General features: G+C 51.2%; 1 protein-coding gene across 1 annotated transcript in view; it reads left to right on the forward strand.

Moving 5' to 3' along the window:
- The window catches only part of NCS1 (neuronal calcium sensor 1), a 62,796-nt gene extending 54,681 nt beyond the window's left edge, over window positions 1–8,115 (forward strand). The window contains exon 8 of the mRNA XM_057548837.1: window positions 3,811–8,115. The gene's annotated coding sequence lies outside the window, so the exon portion shown is untranslated. The remainder of the gene's footprint in view (window positions 1–3,810) is intronic.
- The last annotated feature ends 8,442 nt before the right edge of the window (window positions 8,116–16,557 follow it).

A 16,557-nucleotide genomic window follows, 5' to 3' on the forward strand; every position in this document is an offset into this window, starting at 1 on the left:
CCTCCCCATCCCACCCCTCCAGGTGGTCACAAAGCACCGAGCTGATCTCCCTGTGCTATGCGGTTGCTTCCTGCTAGCTATCTATTTTACGTTTGGTAGTGTATATATGTCCATGCCACTCTCTAACTTTGTCCCAGCTTACCCTTCCTCCTCCGCATATCCTCAAGTCCATTCTCTAGTAGGTCTGTGTCTTTATTCCCGTCTTGCCACTAGGTTCTTCATGACCTTTTTTTTTTTTTCCCTTAGATTCCATATATATGTGTTAGCATACTGTATTTGTTTTTCTCTTTCTGACTTACTTCACTCTGTATGACAGACTCTTAATTCCATCCACCTCATTACAAATAACTCAATTTCATTTCTTTTTATGGCTGAGTAATATTCCATTGTATATATGTGCCACATCTTCTTTATCCATGGACACTTAGGTTGCTTCCATGTCCTGGCTATTGTAAATAGAGCTGCAGTGAACATTTTGGTACATGACTCTTTTTGAATTATGGTTTTCTCTACACTGGCTTTCCTTAACACAATTTATGTAGACATATATCTTACCCTCACCAGCAACATGTCGGCCAACATGATGTAACTTTATTTCCATGACAAGTTTTTCAGGGTGACAAGATCCACTTTTCTATAGCTCTTCCCGAAAATTGCCATACCGTTTTTCTCAGGCCTTCCTAGATCCTGCCTGATAGTAATTATATCCAATTTGTGTTCCATTGTTTTTGTGATTTATTTGCCTTCTCAGATTCCTGATGGATCATAATTCTTAGATAAATTACCGTTATATAATTCACTGAATTATTCAGGAACTGAGATCATGCATATTTTTTGCGTCACTAAATGTTGCTCGAGATCATCATTTTTAATAGCTGCATAGTATTCCGTTTATGGCTGGACCACACTTTAACCAGTCTTATGGTGTGGGGCACTTAGGTTGTTGGAAATTTGAGAGTGAATTAAAACAATTTTTATTATGGAAACATTCTCATGCAATAGTAGAGAGAATATGTAACTCCGTGTACCCATCTCCCAGCTTCAGAATCACCAATTCACAGCAATCTTGTACCATCTATACCCTCCCACACACGCCCCCAACACTGGGTTGTTTTGAAGCAAATTCAAGACATCATTATCATTTCATACATAAATATTTCAAAATGTATTTCTAAAAGATAACGATTCTTTAAAAAATCCATAATACCCAAAAAATCAATAATTCCTTAATATGCTCTCATCAGCACTTATATTCCACTTTCCTGTTGTCTCACAATTTTTTTCACTTTGTTTATTGGAATCTGAATAAAGTCCATAGATAGCAACTGGTTGATAGGTCTACGTTTATTTTAGTCTCTAAGTTTTCCCCCTTCCCTTTTCCTTCTTGCTATTTGCTGAGCAGAGCATTCTGTACAGTGCCCCATGGTGCTGTTAACAGGCTCTCCTCTTTGTTGTTCTTCCTGGAAATGGCAGTTAGATCTGCAGCCTGGCTTGGCATTGGGTTTGGTCCACTTTGGGCGAGAACACCTCATGAGTGGGGTTGTGTGTGTCTGGCAGGTGTACATGACCTCGGTGACATCAGCAGCTGTTGCTGATCGCCACCTCTGTCCATTCATTCATTACATGGTGCAAAATGGTGACGTCCTAAAGTTGTCTTTCCTTCTTCATCATTGGCTAGATTAATTTTACAAAGGGAAACTTCCCCTCATCCACTCGTTGGTTACCCTGAGGCTTGGTTTTCATAGGGAAGGCATGATGGATACTTGATTCTTTATCAGTTTTCAAAACAAGTTGGATTTCTAAAATCCTTAGAGGTGACCAATGAAGTTTTTAAAAAATATATGTGTAACTATGAATTTAGGGATTTAAATGCATTTGGTGAGTTTCATCATGTTTGCAGTTCTTTTTTTTACATTTTTTTTGGCCACGCCGCACAGCTTATGGGATTTTAGTTCCCCAACCATGGATCGAACCCCAGGCCTTGGCAGTGAGAGCTTGGAGTCCTAACCACTGGACCGCCAGGGAATTCCCTTAACTAGCAGATACAATAATGCAGGTCACAGATCACCGCGGAAGGCAAAGCATGTGATTGGAGACCCAGCTGAACCTCCAGGGGCTGGCAGGGGACCTGGAAGGCTGAGAGGACCCAGGCCTCTCCCTTGGGTGCTCTGGCCTTTCTCTGGGGTGGTTGCTCCTTACTCTCTCTCCCTCGGCACCTGCACCACAATGGCCCCCCCAGTTCTGGTCCTGCAGGTCCTTCCTGCTCCCCCAGGGCCACCTCCACATAGCTTCGGATTGGCCCAGATAATGTTTTTAAGTCATCTCCCCAAAACAGGAAAATGACCCCTTTGGATCAGACACCTACACCTGTGCAGTGGGGAGTGGGGACGTGCGATTTAAACACAGGGCTGGAGCAGGTTATGGGAAGGATCTTTGGATGGCACAGACAGTAACAGACATAACTGTCCGCCAGGCTGCTGCTTTTTAAAAAAAATGTATTGAGGTGAAATTCACATAACATAAAATTAACTATCTTAAAGTGAACAATTCAGTGGCATTTAGTACATTCTAGAACTTTTGCCTCACTCCAAAATAAAACTCCATATCCCTTAAGCAGTTTCTCCCCCACCCCCACCCCTCACTGAGCCTCTGGCAACCATACTTTGCTTTCTGTCTCTATTCTGGATGTTTCATATAAGTGGAATCATTTACTATGTGACCTTTTATGTCTGGTTCTTTCACTTAGCATCATGTGGTCAAGTTTCATCTGTGTTGGGGCATGTACCAGTACTTCTTTCGTTTGCATGGCTGAATAGTATTCCATTGTGTGGTTAGATCACATTTTTTTATCCATTCATCCATTGATGGACATCTGGGTCATTTCCACCTTTTGGCAATTGTGAATTATGGTGCTATGAACATTGGTGTCCATGGATTTGAGTACCTATTTTCCAGTTTTTAGAGTACATCCCTGGGGTGCAATTGCTGGGTCATATAGTAACTAAGTTTAATTTTTTGAGGAACTGCCAAACTTTTCCACAGTAGCTGTGTCATTTTATATTCCTACCAGCCATGGTCGAGGGTTCCAATTTCTTCACACCCTCACCAACACTTGTTAGTTTCAGGTTTTATCCTAGTGGGTGTGAAGTGGTGTCTCATTGTGGTTTTGATTTGTGTTTCCCTGATGACTAATTCTGTTGAGCATCTTTTCATGTGATTATTGGCCATTGCACACATTGTTCTTAGTGGTTGCAAACTTTTTTATCCTGGGGTTCTGTCCTTATTTATCCAACCTGTCCCCTGATAGTGGACACTGAGTTTGCTCCCTTCCTTTTAATTTTGCTATTACAGATGATACTGTCATAAACATTTATTTCTTTCTTTTTAACTTATTTTTTATTGAAGTATAGTTGATTTACAACGTCGTGTTAATTTCTGCTGTACAGCAAAGTGATTCAGATACATATTTCTTTTTATATACATTCTTTTTCATATTCTTTTCCATTATGGTTTATCCCAGGATATTGAGTATAGTTCCCTGGGCTATACAGTAGGACCTTGTTGTTTATCCATTCTATATGTAATAATTTGCATCTACTAACCCCAAACTCCCAGTCCTTCCCTCCCCCACCCCCCATAAACATTTATTTCTTAAGGATAAATACTAAGCGCCAAATGTGTGGATCGGAGGGCATGCACATTTTTAGGACTTGTGACATATAATGCCACCTGGTCCTCTAGTTGACTGTCGCCTGCTCTGTGTCCCTGGCAGCCAGCTCTGAACCCGCCCCGCCTCCCTGTGTCTTCCAGATGCCTGGGAACCACTCACCTCCTCCCGTGCCATGAGGCCACCTCCGCCCCGACACCACCACCCTCCTGTGTCCACCCAGCCTTTCTCCGCATCCACGCCCCGCCGGGCTGCCCTGGAACCGTGAGGCCCGGCTCTCCTCCACCCGCCCCGCACCCACCTGCCGCCTGAAGCCACCGGCTCCAATTGCCACCAACTTCTGCTTGTCTAGAAAGCGACAGTACGGATGGGAAAAGGCTCCAGCCCTCTGCAAAACCAAGGACTCGGCTGCTTTGCAGGCGGCCTCTCGGTCCCTCCTGCTCTCCTGCGTGTGTGCTTTTGTTCTTTATTTCAAACAGACATTGAAAAAGAAAAAAAAAAAAAAAACAACTACCTTCTGTCCTAGAAGATTCAGACTGACAGATGGGGAGAAGGCCTCGGGGACGTCAAAGAACTCTGCCTCCTGCCTTGACCTTGTCAGCGGGAGAGGCCACGGAAGTCACGGCCTCGGCCACGGGGGGTCGGGGGGTGGGGGGGCTGCCTGCCCATCGTGATTTGGCGCCCCATCCTCCAGCAGCAAGACCACCTGCGCGGCTAGGATGATTAATTACAATGTTGATGATTTTTTTGTGATAACAGTATTGTGCTTTTTGTGGGGAAAGTGAGGTTTTTTTTTTTATATACATATATAATTGATACCTTTTATTTATTGGTTGGTAACTGTTGCTGCTGCCTCGTGTGTCTGACGCTCCCAGGGATGCGGGGCCCACCGTTTACACGTGCACGCCCTCGCCCACCTTCCCAGGCGCTTGGGATGATGGTGGCCTGCAGCGGCCAAGACGCCAAAAATCTTTTTTTTTTTTTTTTTTTTTTTCAGATACTGTGCTCGATGGAGAGGGGAAAGGTGGGCTTCTTAAATGGCTAATGCACTGTTCCCTCCAGCTCGAATGCCTCCCTCCTGGATCTCTTTTCTCTGTTCCCAGTTCACACATCTCTCGCTCCTGTATCCTCCTCTGGGTCCATAACCTCTTTTCTGAGGACAAACAAGGGACATCTTCCGGTTTCTCAGTTCTTGCTTTGGTGTTCGCAGCGCCATGGAGAGCGGCGAGGCTTGTGCTGAGACTGGGAGCCAGGAAGGGGCAGGGGTGGACCGAGAACCTAAGGAGAGAAGGAGGAAGGAGTGAGCAGATGTAAAGTCTGTGTCTCCCTCCTTGGTGGGTTTTGAGAGTAGCCGCTCACCCTGCTTTCCTGCCTTCCTGCCTGCCTTGTCCAGCGGACCACAGTATCTTTCTCTCTTTTAGCTGAAAGGCCGGAAGGGAGAGGCGGAGAGAGAAGGGCCACAGGCAATCCCATTCAGGTAGCTTCTTGGGCTGTGGCCCACATGTGCTCACAGGAAGCTTCTAGCTCTGCCTGCCACTGAGACAGGGCAGGCCCACAACTGTCACCAGGAAAGTCAGATGACCTTGGACCAGAAGGCAGGATCCTGAGGCTGGCTCTTGCTCCGTGATTGTGGGCCCCAGCTCCCCCTGCTGCAGAGCCGGGAGGCCTGGGCTGGGGGATCCGAAGGCTTCCCTTCGTGCTGATGCTGTCTAATTCTAAGCTTGGGTTTCCTGCAGTTGGTGATTCTGCGGTCTGTGGCTAAGTTTACAGACCCCAGCAGACACGGGGACTGTCTGAGTCACTATTTGTCTCAGCACAGTCTTCAGGGACACAGCAGCCACTGGTCGTGGTGTGTGGGTTTGGATGACATACCCTGTCCCTCCCCACAGAGCTTCCTGGTTCCTCCTGGACTCTTGAGCTATCTTTCAGGCCCAGAACTAGTCCTCACCCAGGGAAGGCTTCTGGGTGAAAAGCAGCCTCCCAGACTGTTTAGGGCAAGGCCGGAGTCGAGAATCCCTGCTGCTTCTTTGCGAAGTCAGCAGTCTATCACCTCCTGACTTATCCCGGCCACTGGAGGGGAGGAGCTGACCCTCGGCCCCCACTTTAAATTGCCCTTGGCGTCCACTTCGCACTTTCCCAGGAGGCCAGAGCTTCTCCTGCTAACCCTAACTCTCACAGCAGACCCTCCGCCAGAGAGCGGCTCTGCCAGCGTGGGACTTGCGTGTCCGCTCCTGCAGGCTGGACCGCTTGGCCAGCCCCTGTCTCTCCCTCCTTGCATTTGCCAGCCCTTTGGCTGCCCTCTCCCTCCACTGGAAGCCCCCCAGATCCTGCGGGGATAGGAGCAGTAGTTCCATTTTCACGGGTGACTTTGAAGCTTGGGCTCTTTGAGGCCCCTGCGGTCACCTTCCTGCTCAGGCCACTGGCCTAGGAGGCCCAGTACTCACCACCAAATCCTGCAGTTCCTCAGCCTGGCTCTGACCTAGGACCCTAGGGCAGCAGGTGAACTTGGTGGCTTGGGGCTGGAGATGGGGAGAGCGGGGCCTTTCCCCAGGTCAAAAGATTTCTCTGGCCTCCACCTGAGCCTCGATTTACCTCTCTGGTCCAGTGGGCAGGAGCTTTTGTGCAGCCTGTCCTGGAGCATCACGGGAAAGGGCTTGTGGCTAAGAATTATCCAAGGTTAAGCATGTGGGTCCCGCCAGCTGAGACATTGATTCCTAGGAGTCTAGGGAGATGTGTGTGCAAGGCTTTCCTCCCACCTCCTCACCGTTAGGCCTTTTGGTTTGGAGTTACGCGCGTGGCTTTTGACCTTAGCAGGCGGACCCATGCCCCAGGCACACCTTGGGTCCTTGCCCAGAGACAGTCCAGAGCTGCTGGAAGGGCCACGCTTCTTCCTGGCAGGGTGCTGGACACTGGCCATTTTTGCCCGAGGTTGCAGGCAGGGACAGTTCCGTCCCCTCCTCTCACCAGGCCTCTAGCTGCAGCACCTGCAGAGCCCTGAGCAGCCCATGGGCCTCTCTCCCCAGCACCGTTTCCCACCCGAGGCCCAGCCCCATCAACTGCTGCTCTCTGGGGCTTCCAGACCAGCCAGAAGCCAGGCTCTTATCCCTCGCTCCCGAGCCCAGGAGCAGGGGCCAGCCTCGGGCAGTCCGTCTGCAGCAGCCCTGGCCTCTTCCTCATAGAATCTGCTCCCCACTCTGCGTTGATGGTACTTAGGAGAACGTCATGAGTTTCCAGTATTTAACCAGGCAACATTTAGAATAACGTCAAGGCAGATGTGTGTCCTCCTCTGCCCCTGAAATGCTTTTCATTTTGACAGCCAACTTCCTAGATGAAAGATGCATCTGGGCTTTCGGGGACCCTGTCTCTTCTTTAGGGGGTTGGGGCGTGGGGTTCCTGGGCCCCCTGGGAAGAGGCAGCCTCTCCCTGGGGAAAGACCCACTGCTCACCTAGTGGAAAGCTACCGGGTTCCCCGTGGTTTCAGCTTCTAAGGAATTGAGGGGAACGCGGGAGCGCCCCCTGGTGGCGATGATCAGTAAAGGCATTTGGGGGACCTGACCAGACAAATAGGCGATTTGAGAGGGAGGCCGCAGATGGGGAGGCGAGGGGGGGGGCTATGATCTCATCCAGGCCCTGGGCTTCTAGCCCCACCTTATTGGCAGCATGTCTCCCAGACGCCCTTCTTCTAGGTCTACCCCAGAGATAGAAAGTGAATCAGCATAAGGGCACTGTAATGGGAAGCCTTGCCCCCCGACCTTTTTTAATATCTGCGGAATAAACCCAATGGTTGATTTTTGAATGAATAAAAGGCTTTTGTTGAATACACAGCTGGTCCCATCTTCTGTCTTGGCATCTAGGCCTCTCAGGCTTTGTCTGCTCCCCATGATTGGGACAAACGCAGAATCCCCTCCACCTCCACGCCCACTGCCCCCTGCCCAGGCTGTACATTTCTGTTTTCCCTGTGTCTTTGCCTTGACCCATGGCCCCAGGGAGGGCCACAGGCTCCCAGTCTGACTCAGTGACCAGCTTTCTCCGGGACTCTGGGCAAGTCACTTCTCACTGGGACTCAGTTTCTCCATCTGTCAGATGGGAGTGAGTCTCTGCTCAGCCCATGTCACAGGGCCATTGTGGGGAGCAGACATGAGCGGAATCATCAGCGCCTCGGCCGAGGTGAAAGGCCAGTGGGAGTCTGAATTGTCATGGTGCCCTTCCCCCCCACCAGAGCCTGCAGCTTTGGAAAGGAATTTGGGCAACTCTTACCAAAAAAAAAAAAAAAAAACAATGTTTCCTGGGTGGTGATTTTCTTTGTTTGCCTTCCCAATCCCTCTGAGCCTCTTTTGGGGTGTTGTCCTGTCTGAATCTGCTGGTGTGTGTCTCTGGGGGAGGGGCAGGCCCTGGGGTGGACAGGGGCCACGTAGCATGCCCAGGCCTCCTCTTGTGCTCTCGTTGTATGTCGTCCTTGTCACGCCAATTAAACACGCTTCCTGACTTGTCTTTGCCTTCCTTGTGTGGACCTGTTGCTTTGTCTGTTTCTTTTTTGTTTCATTTTAGGTTTCTTCTTCCTCCTGTGACACCCTTTCTCTTGCTTTGGGTGTTGTCTGCCCAGTTTCCCCAAGAGAAAGAATGTGCAGAGTGAGAGCCGTGGGTGTAATGATTAAACCAGAACATTTCCAGGAGTGTTTCTGGGAAGCCAAGAGTTCAGCAGAGTGAATCCCCACGCCACCCCACGTATCACTCCCAGCATTTCCATTCCTGCCTGTTTCATCTCTTGGGGTTCTCTAAAGGTTTAATAATGTTTGAAAACATGGGCCTAGACTAGTGGTTCTCAGAACTGAGCATTGTAGAATCACCTGTGGGCTTGTTAAAACCCAGACTGCCACTTCCAGAGTTTCTGATTAGCTAGGTTTGGGCCGGGGCCTAGGAATGTGCATTTCTAACAAGTTACCAGGCCATGCTGATGCTGCTGGTCTGGGACCACACTTTGGAAGGCCTGGGGAGCTGCTGACACTGAGGGACATCCAGCTGGGTTCTAATTTGTGGGGTTTTTTTTTTTTGCCACAGCACGTGGCTTGTAGGATCTTAGTTCCAGGGATCGAACCTGGGCCCTGGCAGTGAAAGAGCAGAGTCCTAACCACTGGACCGCCAGGGAATTCCCCAGCTGGGTTCTAAAGAGGAGTCCACCTGTCACTTGCTGGGGATTCAGGCTAATCATTCACCTGCACGTAACTGTTGCACCTGCCACGTGTCAGGCACTGAGGGCCCAGAGACTTGTCACTTACCGAGTGGAAGGGTGTTTCGGGAGGGGAGGTGGGTAGGTGAGTAGCTCCGATGGGGGCTCTCAGAAAGGCACCCCATGGTTTGGCTGTTGGAGTGGCTGCCCTCTGCCATGGTTCCCCTCGGCCTGGAACCTGGGATCTTGGAGGGACGTCCTCTTTCCCCTCTAGTTAAGTGACCAAATGTTTGCTCAACACGCATGGCGTGGGCCCCCCATGTGCCAGGTGTTTGCGGGAGGGGGGATCGGAGGAGGTGACAGTCTTTGCCTTCTGGAGCTCGCTGAGGAAACGTTAATTAGGAGAACAATAAAAGGCAATGTCACGTCAAGAGCGTTAACTGCTGGCTAGAAATATGTTACCGCTCTGGGCCAAGGGCCCTTGAAAGACACGTGAATGTGTAGGTTGATGAGATCAAGCAGCCAACATTAGAATGAGCCACCACCTGCAAAAACAGGTTGTGTTTCAGAGTTGGTTTTGTGAAAGGGAGCGTCAGACCGACGCCACCTGGGAGACAAAGCTGGAGGGCCCACTTCGGGGCTGAAGCAGCCACAGAGAAGGGGGTGCAAAGATGGCGCCTTCCATGGCCACGCCGGGCACCCAGCCTCATGCCTCGCTCTGGCAGGGTCTGGAGCGAAGATGCTAGAACTCCGCCAGACACAAGGGAGCGAATCAAAGGCAATGTGGGAAGGCAGTGTGGGACAGTGGTTACAGCTATAGGTTCTGGAATTAGACCTGGTTCTCAGCAGCCTCCACCACTTGACATTGAGCATGAGTTGTAACTGACAGGGTTTTCTGGTAAAAACGTGGACTCCAGTTAGAGGCAGGTGATGACTCCACAGCCCTACCCAACAACCTTACCACCAGATGGAAAGTTACAACAAAAGCAGGTCTTAGGTCAACTTCTGCCAAATGTCCAAATATTTACTAGGAAGCAAGTGCAAAGGTACAAAAGACTTGTCTGTCCAGGGAGTGGGGAGACCCAGGACCCCAGGGACCCCAGAGCACAGCCTCTGGCTGTGGGATCTCTTCCCAGTTGGTCCAAAGACGCTGAGTTCCCGAGAATCTTTCTAGCTATCATTTATCTCCATCACCTCACGCTTCTCCTCTGAAAAATGATTTCTACCATCCTTTTGTAAATGAATCAACTCTGTGGTATAGGTTTTCATAACAATACATATTTAAAATGCTAATGTGACCCCTTCTGGAGAGCAGACTCCTGACCAGGGTATTTCAAATACTAAGGGAGGTGGGGACTGGAGGTAATAGACACGCACACAATCTCTAATTCCACGATTCCCCCGAAGCACTGAAAGTCAGTGTGTGCATGGCAGCACACCTTTTCTGGGAAGCCCAGGATCTGGCTCAAAGGGCTGATGTGAAGGTAGCTGGGGCAATGATTCCAGAGTATGGTGAGCTCTCAGTGGGTGTTAACTGTCACTGGAGGTGGCTCTGGTCTTTCCCAGGCAGTCTTGGGTGGTGTCTACAAGGACATGGTTCAGAGCCCCTGCTTCTGTGGGCGCGTGATGGGTCATAGTCTCTTGTTCTGGGTCAGGTTGCAGTCTGCACTGACCTCTCCCTGGCCCAGCCTACCTCGGGCAGCTTACCGTGGGATGAGGCCCTAGTGAAGGCACAGATCTGGCCACTTCCTTCCTATCTGGGCCTCCTGATTTACCAGGATGGCTCAGACTGGCTGCCGCTCTCTGGGTGTGTTAGCGTGGGTGAACCCCCCCAAGATGGGCCCATTTTTCCCCACTGCGAGCCTTCCACCCTGTCCCCCCGGCCTTCTGAAACCCCAAACTCATGTCTGCATGATAGAAAGCATCTCCCTAAATCACACACCCCAGTGCCCAGATCAGGGCATCACCAGGCATGGAGAGGAGAGAAGAGTGGGTGGTGGGATGGAGGGTGGGGAATGCAATGCAGACCCCTGCCCTGATATGGCCACCCCCTCCCTGCCACCTTCCTGGTGGCCCCCCTGCAGCCTGCCCTGCCACTGGGGCACATCCCACTGTGACAGTGCCTGCCTCACATCCAGGGACAGAAACGTTATATCCTCTGGTCCCCTGGGCTGGGGGAGCCTGGTCAGGGCAGTGGCAGGAAAAGGGCTTTGAAGGCCTCCTGAGTTTAGGAAAAGTGAGCTCGCATAGGTATAGTAGAGTCTTCAGCTTATTCCCATACCCTTTACCCCGCTTTAGCTGTGCATCGGGCTGCATGGACGAGAGGACTACATTTCCCAGCCCCGCTTGGAGCTGAGTGTGGCCACATGACTCAGTTCCGACCAATGGGATGAGAGTGATGAACACAACTTCCTTTCCACTTCCCCCTTCCGGCTGGCTGGACCTTGGATTCCAAAACAGCTTCCCGGGAACCTGGGCCCCCGCCCCCACAAAGCTCCACACCAGCCCTGGACCGTTTACACTGGGATTGTCAGGAGGGAATCAAATACCCTCTAACACGGTTAAGCCATCTGGGGTCTCTGTGTCAACAGCCACATTTTTATTCCACCTAATATACTGAGTGATTCCACTGGGTCATTTTAAATGAGCTGATGTCACCTACAAATGTTTGCGTCTAAACTCTCAATGTTTGCCAAAGTGATTTAGTAACAAAACCGTGCAGTGTAACGTGCTCCCCGTGTGGGCTCTTCTCACTCACGCCTTCCCATCCCCCTCTTCCTTTTTCCTCTTCCTCTCCTGCTGTGCCCTCCTCTATGGGCTCAGGGGACTGGGGGTCCCAGTGGGAAGGACTCTTGGGGGGAAGGGCTTTCTTTTGCTGAAGGACTAGGGATGTAGGGGGCGGGGCAGAGGCTCCCCTTGAGCCAGGAGGCCCTGTAAGACTTGGCTAGTTGGGTTTTCCCTGGGAAACCTCAGTGAGGGTGGATACTGTAAAGGCTGGCCTCGAATGGGCACAGGAAGGACCTTGCCAGGGGTTTTAAGATGGGGGGATGGGGACCAGACCTCCGCACAGTCTGTTCAAATTCCCACCTCAGAAACTGGGCCCTTTCCCCAGAGAAATAGTCATCACAGAAGCAGATCTTAGAGGTAACAGATGTGATGAAAACAGCTTTCAGGAATTCCCTGGTGGTCCAGTGGTTAGGACTTGGTGCTTTCACTGCCGGGGCCTGGGTTCGATCCCTGGTGGGGGAACTAAGATCCCACAAGCCACGAGGCATGGCAAAAAAAAAAAACCCAAAACAAACAAAAAAACCCACAACAGCAACAACAAAAAACAACCAGTAAAACAGCTTTGTTTTAGAGACCAGGGAGGAATGGTGGAGAATTGCCATCTGACCGAGGGGGGTCTCATTTTAGTCTCTGGACTGTTGGATGCCCCAGAGGTGAGGGGAAGTCTGTGACATTGTGGAGGGCCCACTTTAATTTTTGAAGACTCTAAAGACCCAATTAATATGCTATGTATCCAAAGGCCTTCTTGCTTTAGAAGGAGATTTGTGCAATGTCAGAGGCCAGAGCCAGGACCTGGGGTGAGGGTGCAATGGGCCGGCCTGGGAGCGGAACGGAGGGGCTCCCTGTCGCTGGGAGGGAATCATCATCGTCATCAGGGGAAACCTCCAGCCTACTCTGAAATCCGAATTCTACACCAAAGCGCATGCCTCAAACCAACTAACCCAGTGCTGGCTGTTTTCTCAGTGATTTCCAGGCAGCAGCCTAAGGCTAACTGGAGTCCTTTCTTGGCTCCTGCAGGGATGAACCAGAGCCCAGTATGTGTGCATGGTGTGGCCACAATGTCAGGCCATGGCCTTTGATGAACGTGCTGGTGGCTCAAGAAGCAGGACACACCCCAGAAGATCATGAACCCCAGCCACAGGTGGGCTATGCCAACCAAGAGCCCCGCGATGGGGGGGTTGTTGAGCCTTTTTCCCCACGTGCAGCCACCAGAGGGCCTCCTGCTGGAGAAGGAATGGCAGGATCTAGATGGGGAGGAGGTGGGGGCAGGGCATCACAGGCAGGAAAGAGCAGGTGCAAAGGTGCGGAGGTAGGATGATAGGAGAGAGCCACATGGGGGAAGGGAGGAATGCACGTGGAGCTAGTGGCCACTGCCTCCGTGTCAGTGAAGCATCAGAGTTTTGCAGAATGTGTATCTATCTCCCCAGAAAGAGGGGACTCAGGCCATGTTCCAGGAGTCGGTATCAGCACAGGCCTGGGCAGTCTGAGCTTATCACCCTCTTTCTGTGCTCCTAGGGAAGGCTGGCTTCAGGGCTCTTCTCCGGAACTTGCCCATTCTGGTAGCAAAGTAATCCTAACACTATAGAGCATGATAAAGATAACAGCAACCCTGAACTGTGTGCTAGGGTCTCAGGCATCATCTCATTTACTCCTTACGGCAGTGCCCCCTTGAGGCCAATCCTAGTATTACACCCCACATTTTACACACAAGGCTATGGAGGCTCAGAGAGGAAGTGGCAGGTCCCATCTTCCAGTCTGTAAGGGGTTTCCAGGCTCCAATACAAGTGTCTTGGCCAGAGGCAGGGTGTGGCGGGAGTAGCTTCTGTTAAGTCCAGATGTGGGCAGTGGCTGGTTGCCTCTGGTCTCTCCCAGATGCTGCTGCTCGGGCAGGTGAGGTCTTTGGGGAAGACCAGCTGGGGCACATCAGCGGGGGGGGCCTTGCATCTGGAGGGAGAAGCAGCTCAGAGGCAGGTTGGGGGAGATGAGGGGAGGGGGGCAGGGGCTGGGCCCAGGGAGGAGAGTCCCACAGACAACCTGCTGGGTGCTGGGGGCACCAGACCCTGAGAGTGCCCAAGCCTTAGAGCCCATCTCTGGGCAGGGAAGCCAATCAGGCATAACCTATAAAAGCAGGTGGGAGGGGCTTCCCTGGTGGCGCAGTGGTTGAGAATCTGCCTGCCAATGCAGGGGACACGGGTTCGAGCCCTGGTCTGGGAGGATCCCACATGCCGCGGAGCAACTGGGCCCGTGAGCCACAATTACTGAGCCTGCGCGTCTGGAGCCTGTGCTCCGCAACAAGAGAGGCCGCGACAGTGAGAGGCCCGCGCACCGCGATGAAGACTGGCCCCCGCTTGCCGCAACTAGAGAAAGCCCTCGCACAGAAACGAAGACCCAACGCAGCCATAAATAAATAAATAAATAAACCCAAAAGTTAAAAAAAAAAAAAAAAAAGCAGGTGGGAGGGGGCGGGAGGGGTGCAGGAATGGAGGTGGCCAGCAGGGCAGGGTCCCAGGGTGCCTCCTGGGCAGGCCTGGCGCTGTCAAATGGGGTTGATCAAGGGACTCACCTTGCAGGATGTTGTCGTTAGCATCACGTGATGGGGGGCAGGGGGAGCTTGGCTCTCCCTGCTGGGCTGGGCCACGTACAGCTCCTGCTCCCCTTTGGCTCTGCCACCACTGCACCTGTGTGCTGTCCTCTTATACGCCATGGGGTTGCTACTGTCCTCTTCCCCATTTTCAGATGAGGAAACTGAGTCCCAGAGAGGTTCAGTGGCTTCCCCAGAGTCACACAGCTAATACATAGAAGAGCAGGGATTTGAGGCTAGGCCTACTGGACGCAAAGCCATAGCCATCACTGTGATCCATCACTTTTGGCCTGGCGTCCTCTCTCTCGGGACGCCTGGCACTGGCACGTCCCAGAGTCTGGAATTTTCCACCAGGCCATAGGCTGAGTCCTTATGTGGAGAGATGTCACTTTCTTGACGCAAAGACGAGTCTGACCCTTGGCTCCCTGGTGCTGCTGGCCCCCAGCTGGGCGTCCCTGGCAGGCTACTCCCTGCCCTGGACGCCGCAGGAAGAAAAAGATGCGACAAGCCAGCCACTACCATGACCCCCACCCTCACTCTCCTGGCCGGTCTTGGGACAGGGCAGGGAAGGGTTTCTTCCACAAGGAGGGGTCAGATGGACCATCGTGGCCCGGGGAGGCCTGGAATTCCAGGGGCAGGGTGGGGCCTGGGAAAGCCCGCTCTTTTCAGTATTTTTTGGCTGGCTTCAAGACATCTCCAAGCCACCCCACTTGCTGTACCAGCTGGCTATAAATTAAACACTGCAGAGGAGGTGAGGGGTGAGGGAGGACTTTCCTCTTCTCCCAGAGTTTCCCATCTCATAATGTAGTTATGTTTTTTCCCTGGGTTCCAGTCCTGGCTACACCCCTACCAGCTGTGGGATCTGGGCTAATATTGACTGTGAACCTGACTGAGCCTCAGTTTTCTCATCTGTCAAGTGGGGATGAGAGAAGCCAGAAGCCCATTTCTCATAGGGCCGTCGGTGAGAATCAATAAAATGATGTGTCTGAAACCCTTCTGTAAATGGAAGCAGTTAATATTATTGCTATTATCCAGTTCTCCCTGCCCCAAAGTTGCTGCCCTTTCATTTGGTCCAATTTTGGTCCAGCAATATGGCTCCTAGTTTCTGTTTCTCACTGCCCCAGCCACTGGAGAAACTGCACTCCAGATCCTGATCCGGGTCCGAGTCCGAGAGGAAAACACCTTGAGTCAGGAGCTCATGCTGAGTCAGTCAGTAGCAGAGGCAAGCTCCCTCTGCGCTAACACTGCGTCTGCCCTGCCTACAGATGCCCCTACAACTGCCCAGGGAGCTGTCTCTGGAGCATCTTAGAGCCCGAAATTCCTCGAGCTGGGAAAGGGACGTTTTGTGCAAACAGCAGGAGAAAGCCCCTGCCTCCCACTCAGGTGGGGCCCAGGTGTTCATGGTCAAAGCTGCCAAGCGCATCTAAGGAGGGGTTTAGACCTGACCTTGTCCTTGCTGCTCCTCGCCCCCCACTTTTCTGGAGCTGGGAGGATTCACAGGGAAGCTGGCCCCAGGGCCTGTGTTGAGTTTGCATCAAATTCAGCCCTGCTGTTTGGCAGCCTCTGTTACGAGAATCGATTCTTGGAAATTCCCCAGATCAATACCCAGTGCGAAGTGGGCTGAGCTTCACTCGGGCCAGAGGAAAATTGAGAGGTTAGAAAGACGAAGGGGATGGAGAAGGATGATAAAATGTTCCCCATAAAGTGAAATGAAATGATTTATAACGTCTCTATTACTTTACAAGTGGAAGGAGCTTCTCCAGGGAGCGCCAGCCAGGAGGACACACAGCCACTTGCAGGGTGTCACCATAACAACGCCCTGGCCTCATGTCAACCAGACGAGGTTCAAATCCAGTGGAAGCACTGGCTGGTGACTCTGAGCAGCTTCTGTCCCCGATCTTTGTGTGTGCGTGTGTGTGTGTGTTTTACAATTGAAAAAATAATATATTTAACACCCTGGTGCTGTGAGCGCGCTACAAAAATGAAAGACCCAACTAAATTATATCAGTGGAACGGGTTCAAATATTTAACAGATCCATTCCAAAAACACAGGGGAAAAAAGATCTTTTTATTCCCATGAAGTTTGAGCATTACTTTCTGATACTATGTATTACTGACTACACATCAGCAGTTATTAACTGAGAGTATTAACACTCTAATTGTTTACACATTAGGCAGCAAAGTTGTTCCTCTCCTGAGTCATTTTTTTTTTAAATCGAGGTACATTTCATGTAACATGAAGTTGACCATGAATCATTTTAATGCGTACAATGCAATGGCATTTAGTACATTCACGATGTCGTGCAGCCATCACCTCTGTCTAGTTCCAAGACATTTTCATCACCCTAAGAAGAA

This window comes from Balaenoptera acutorostrata, chromosome 6 (genome assembly GCF_949987535.1).
Source record: "Balaenoptera acutorostrata chromosome 6, mBalAcu1.1, whole genome shotgun sequence".
NCBI classification, from domain to species: Eukaryota; Metazoa; Chordata; class Mammalia; order Artiodactyla; family Balaenopteridae; genus Balaenoptera; species Balaenoptera acutorostrata.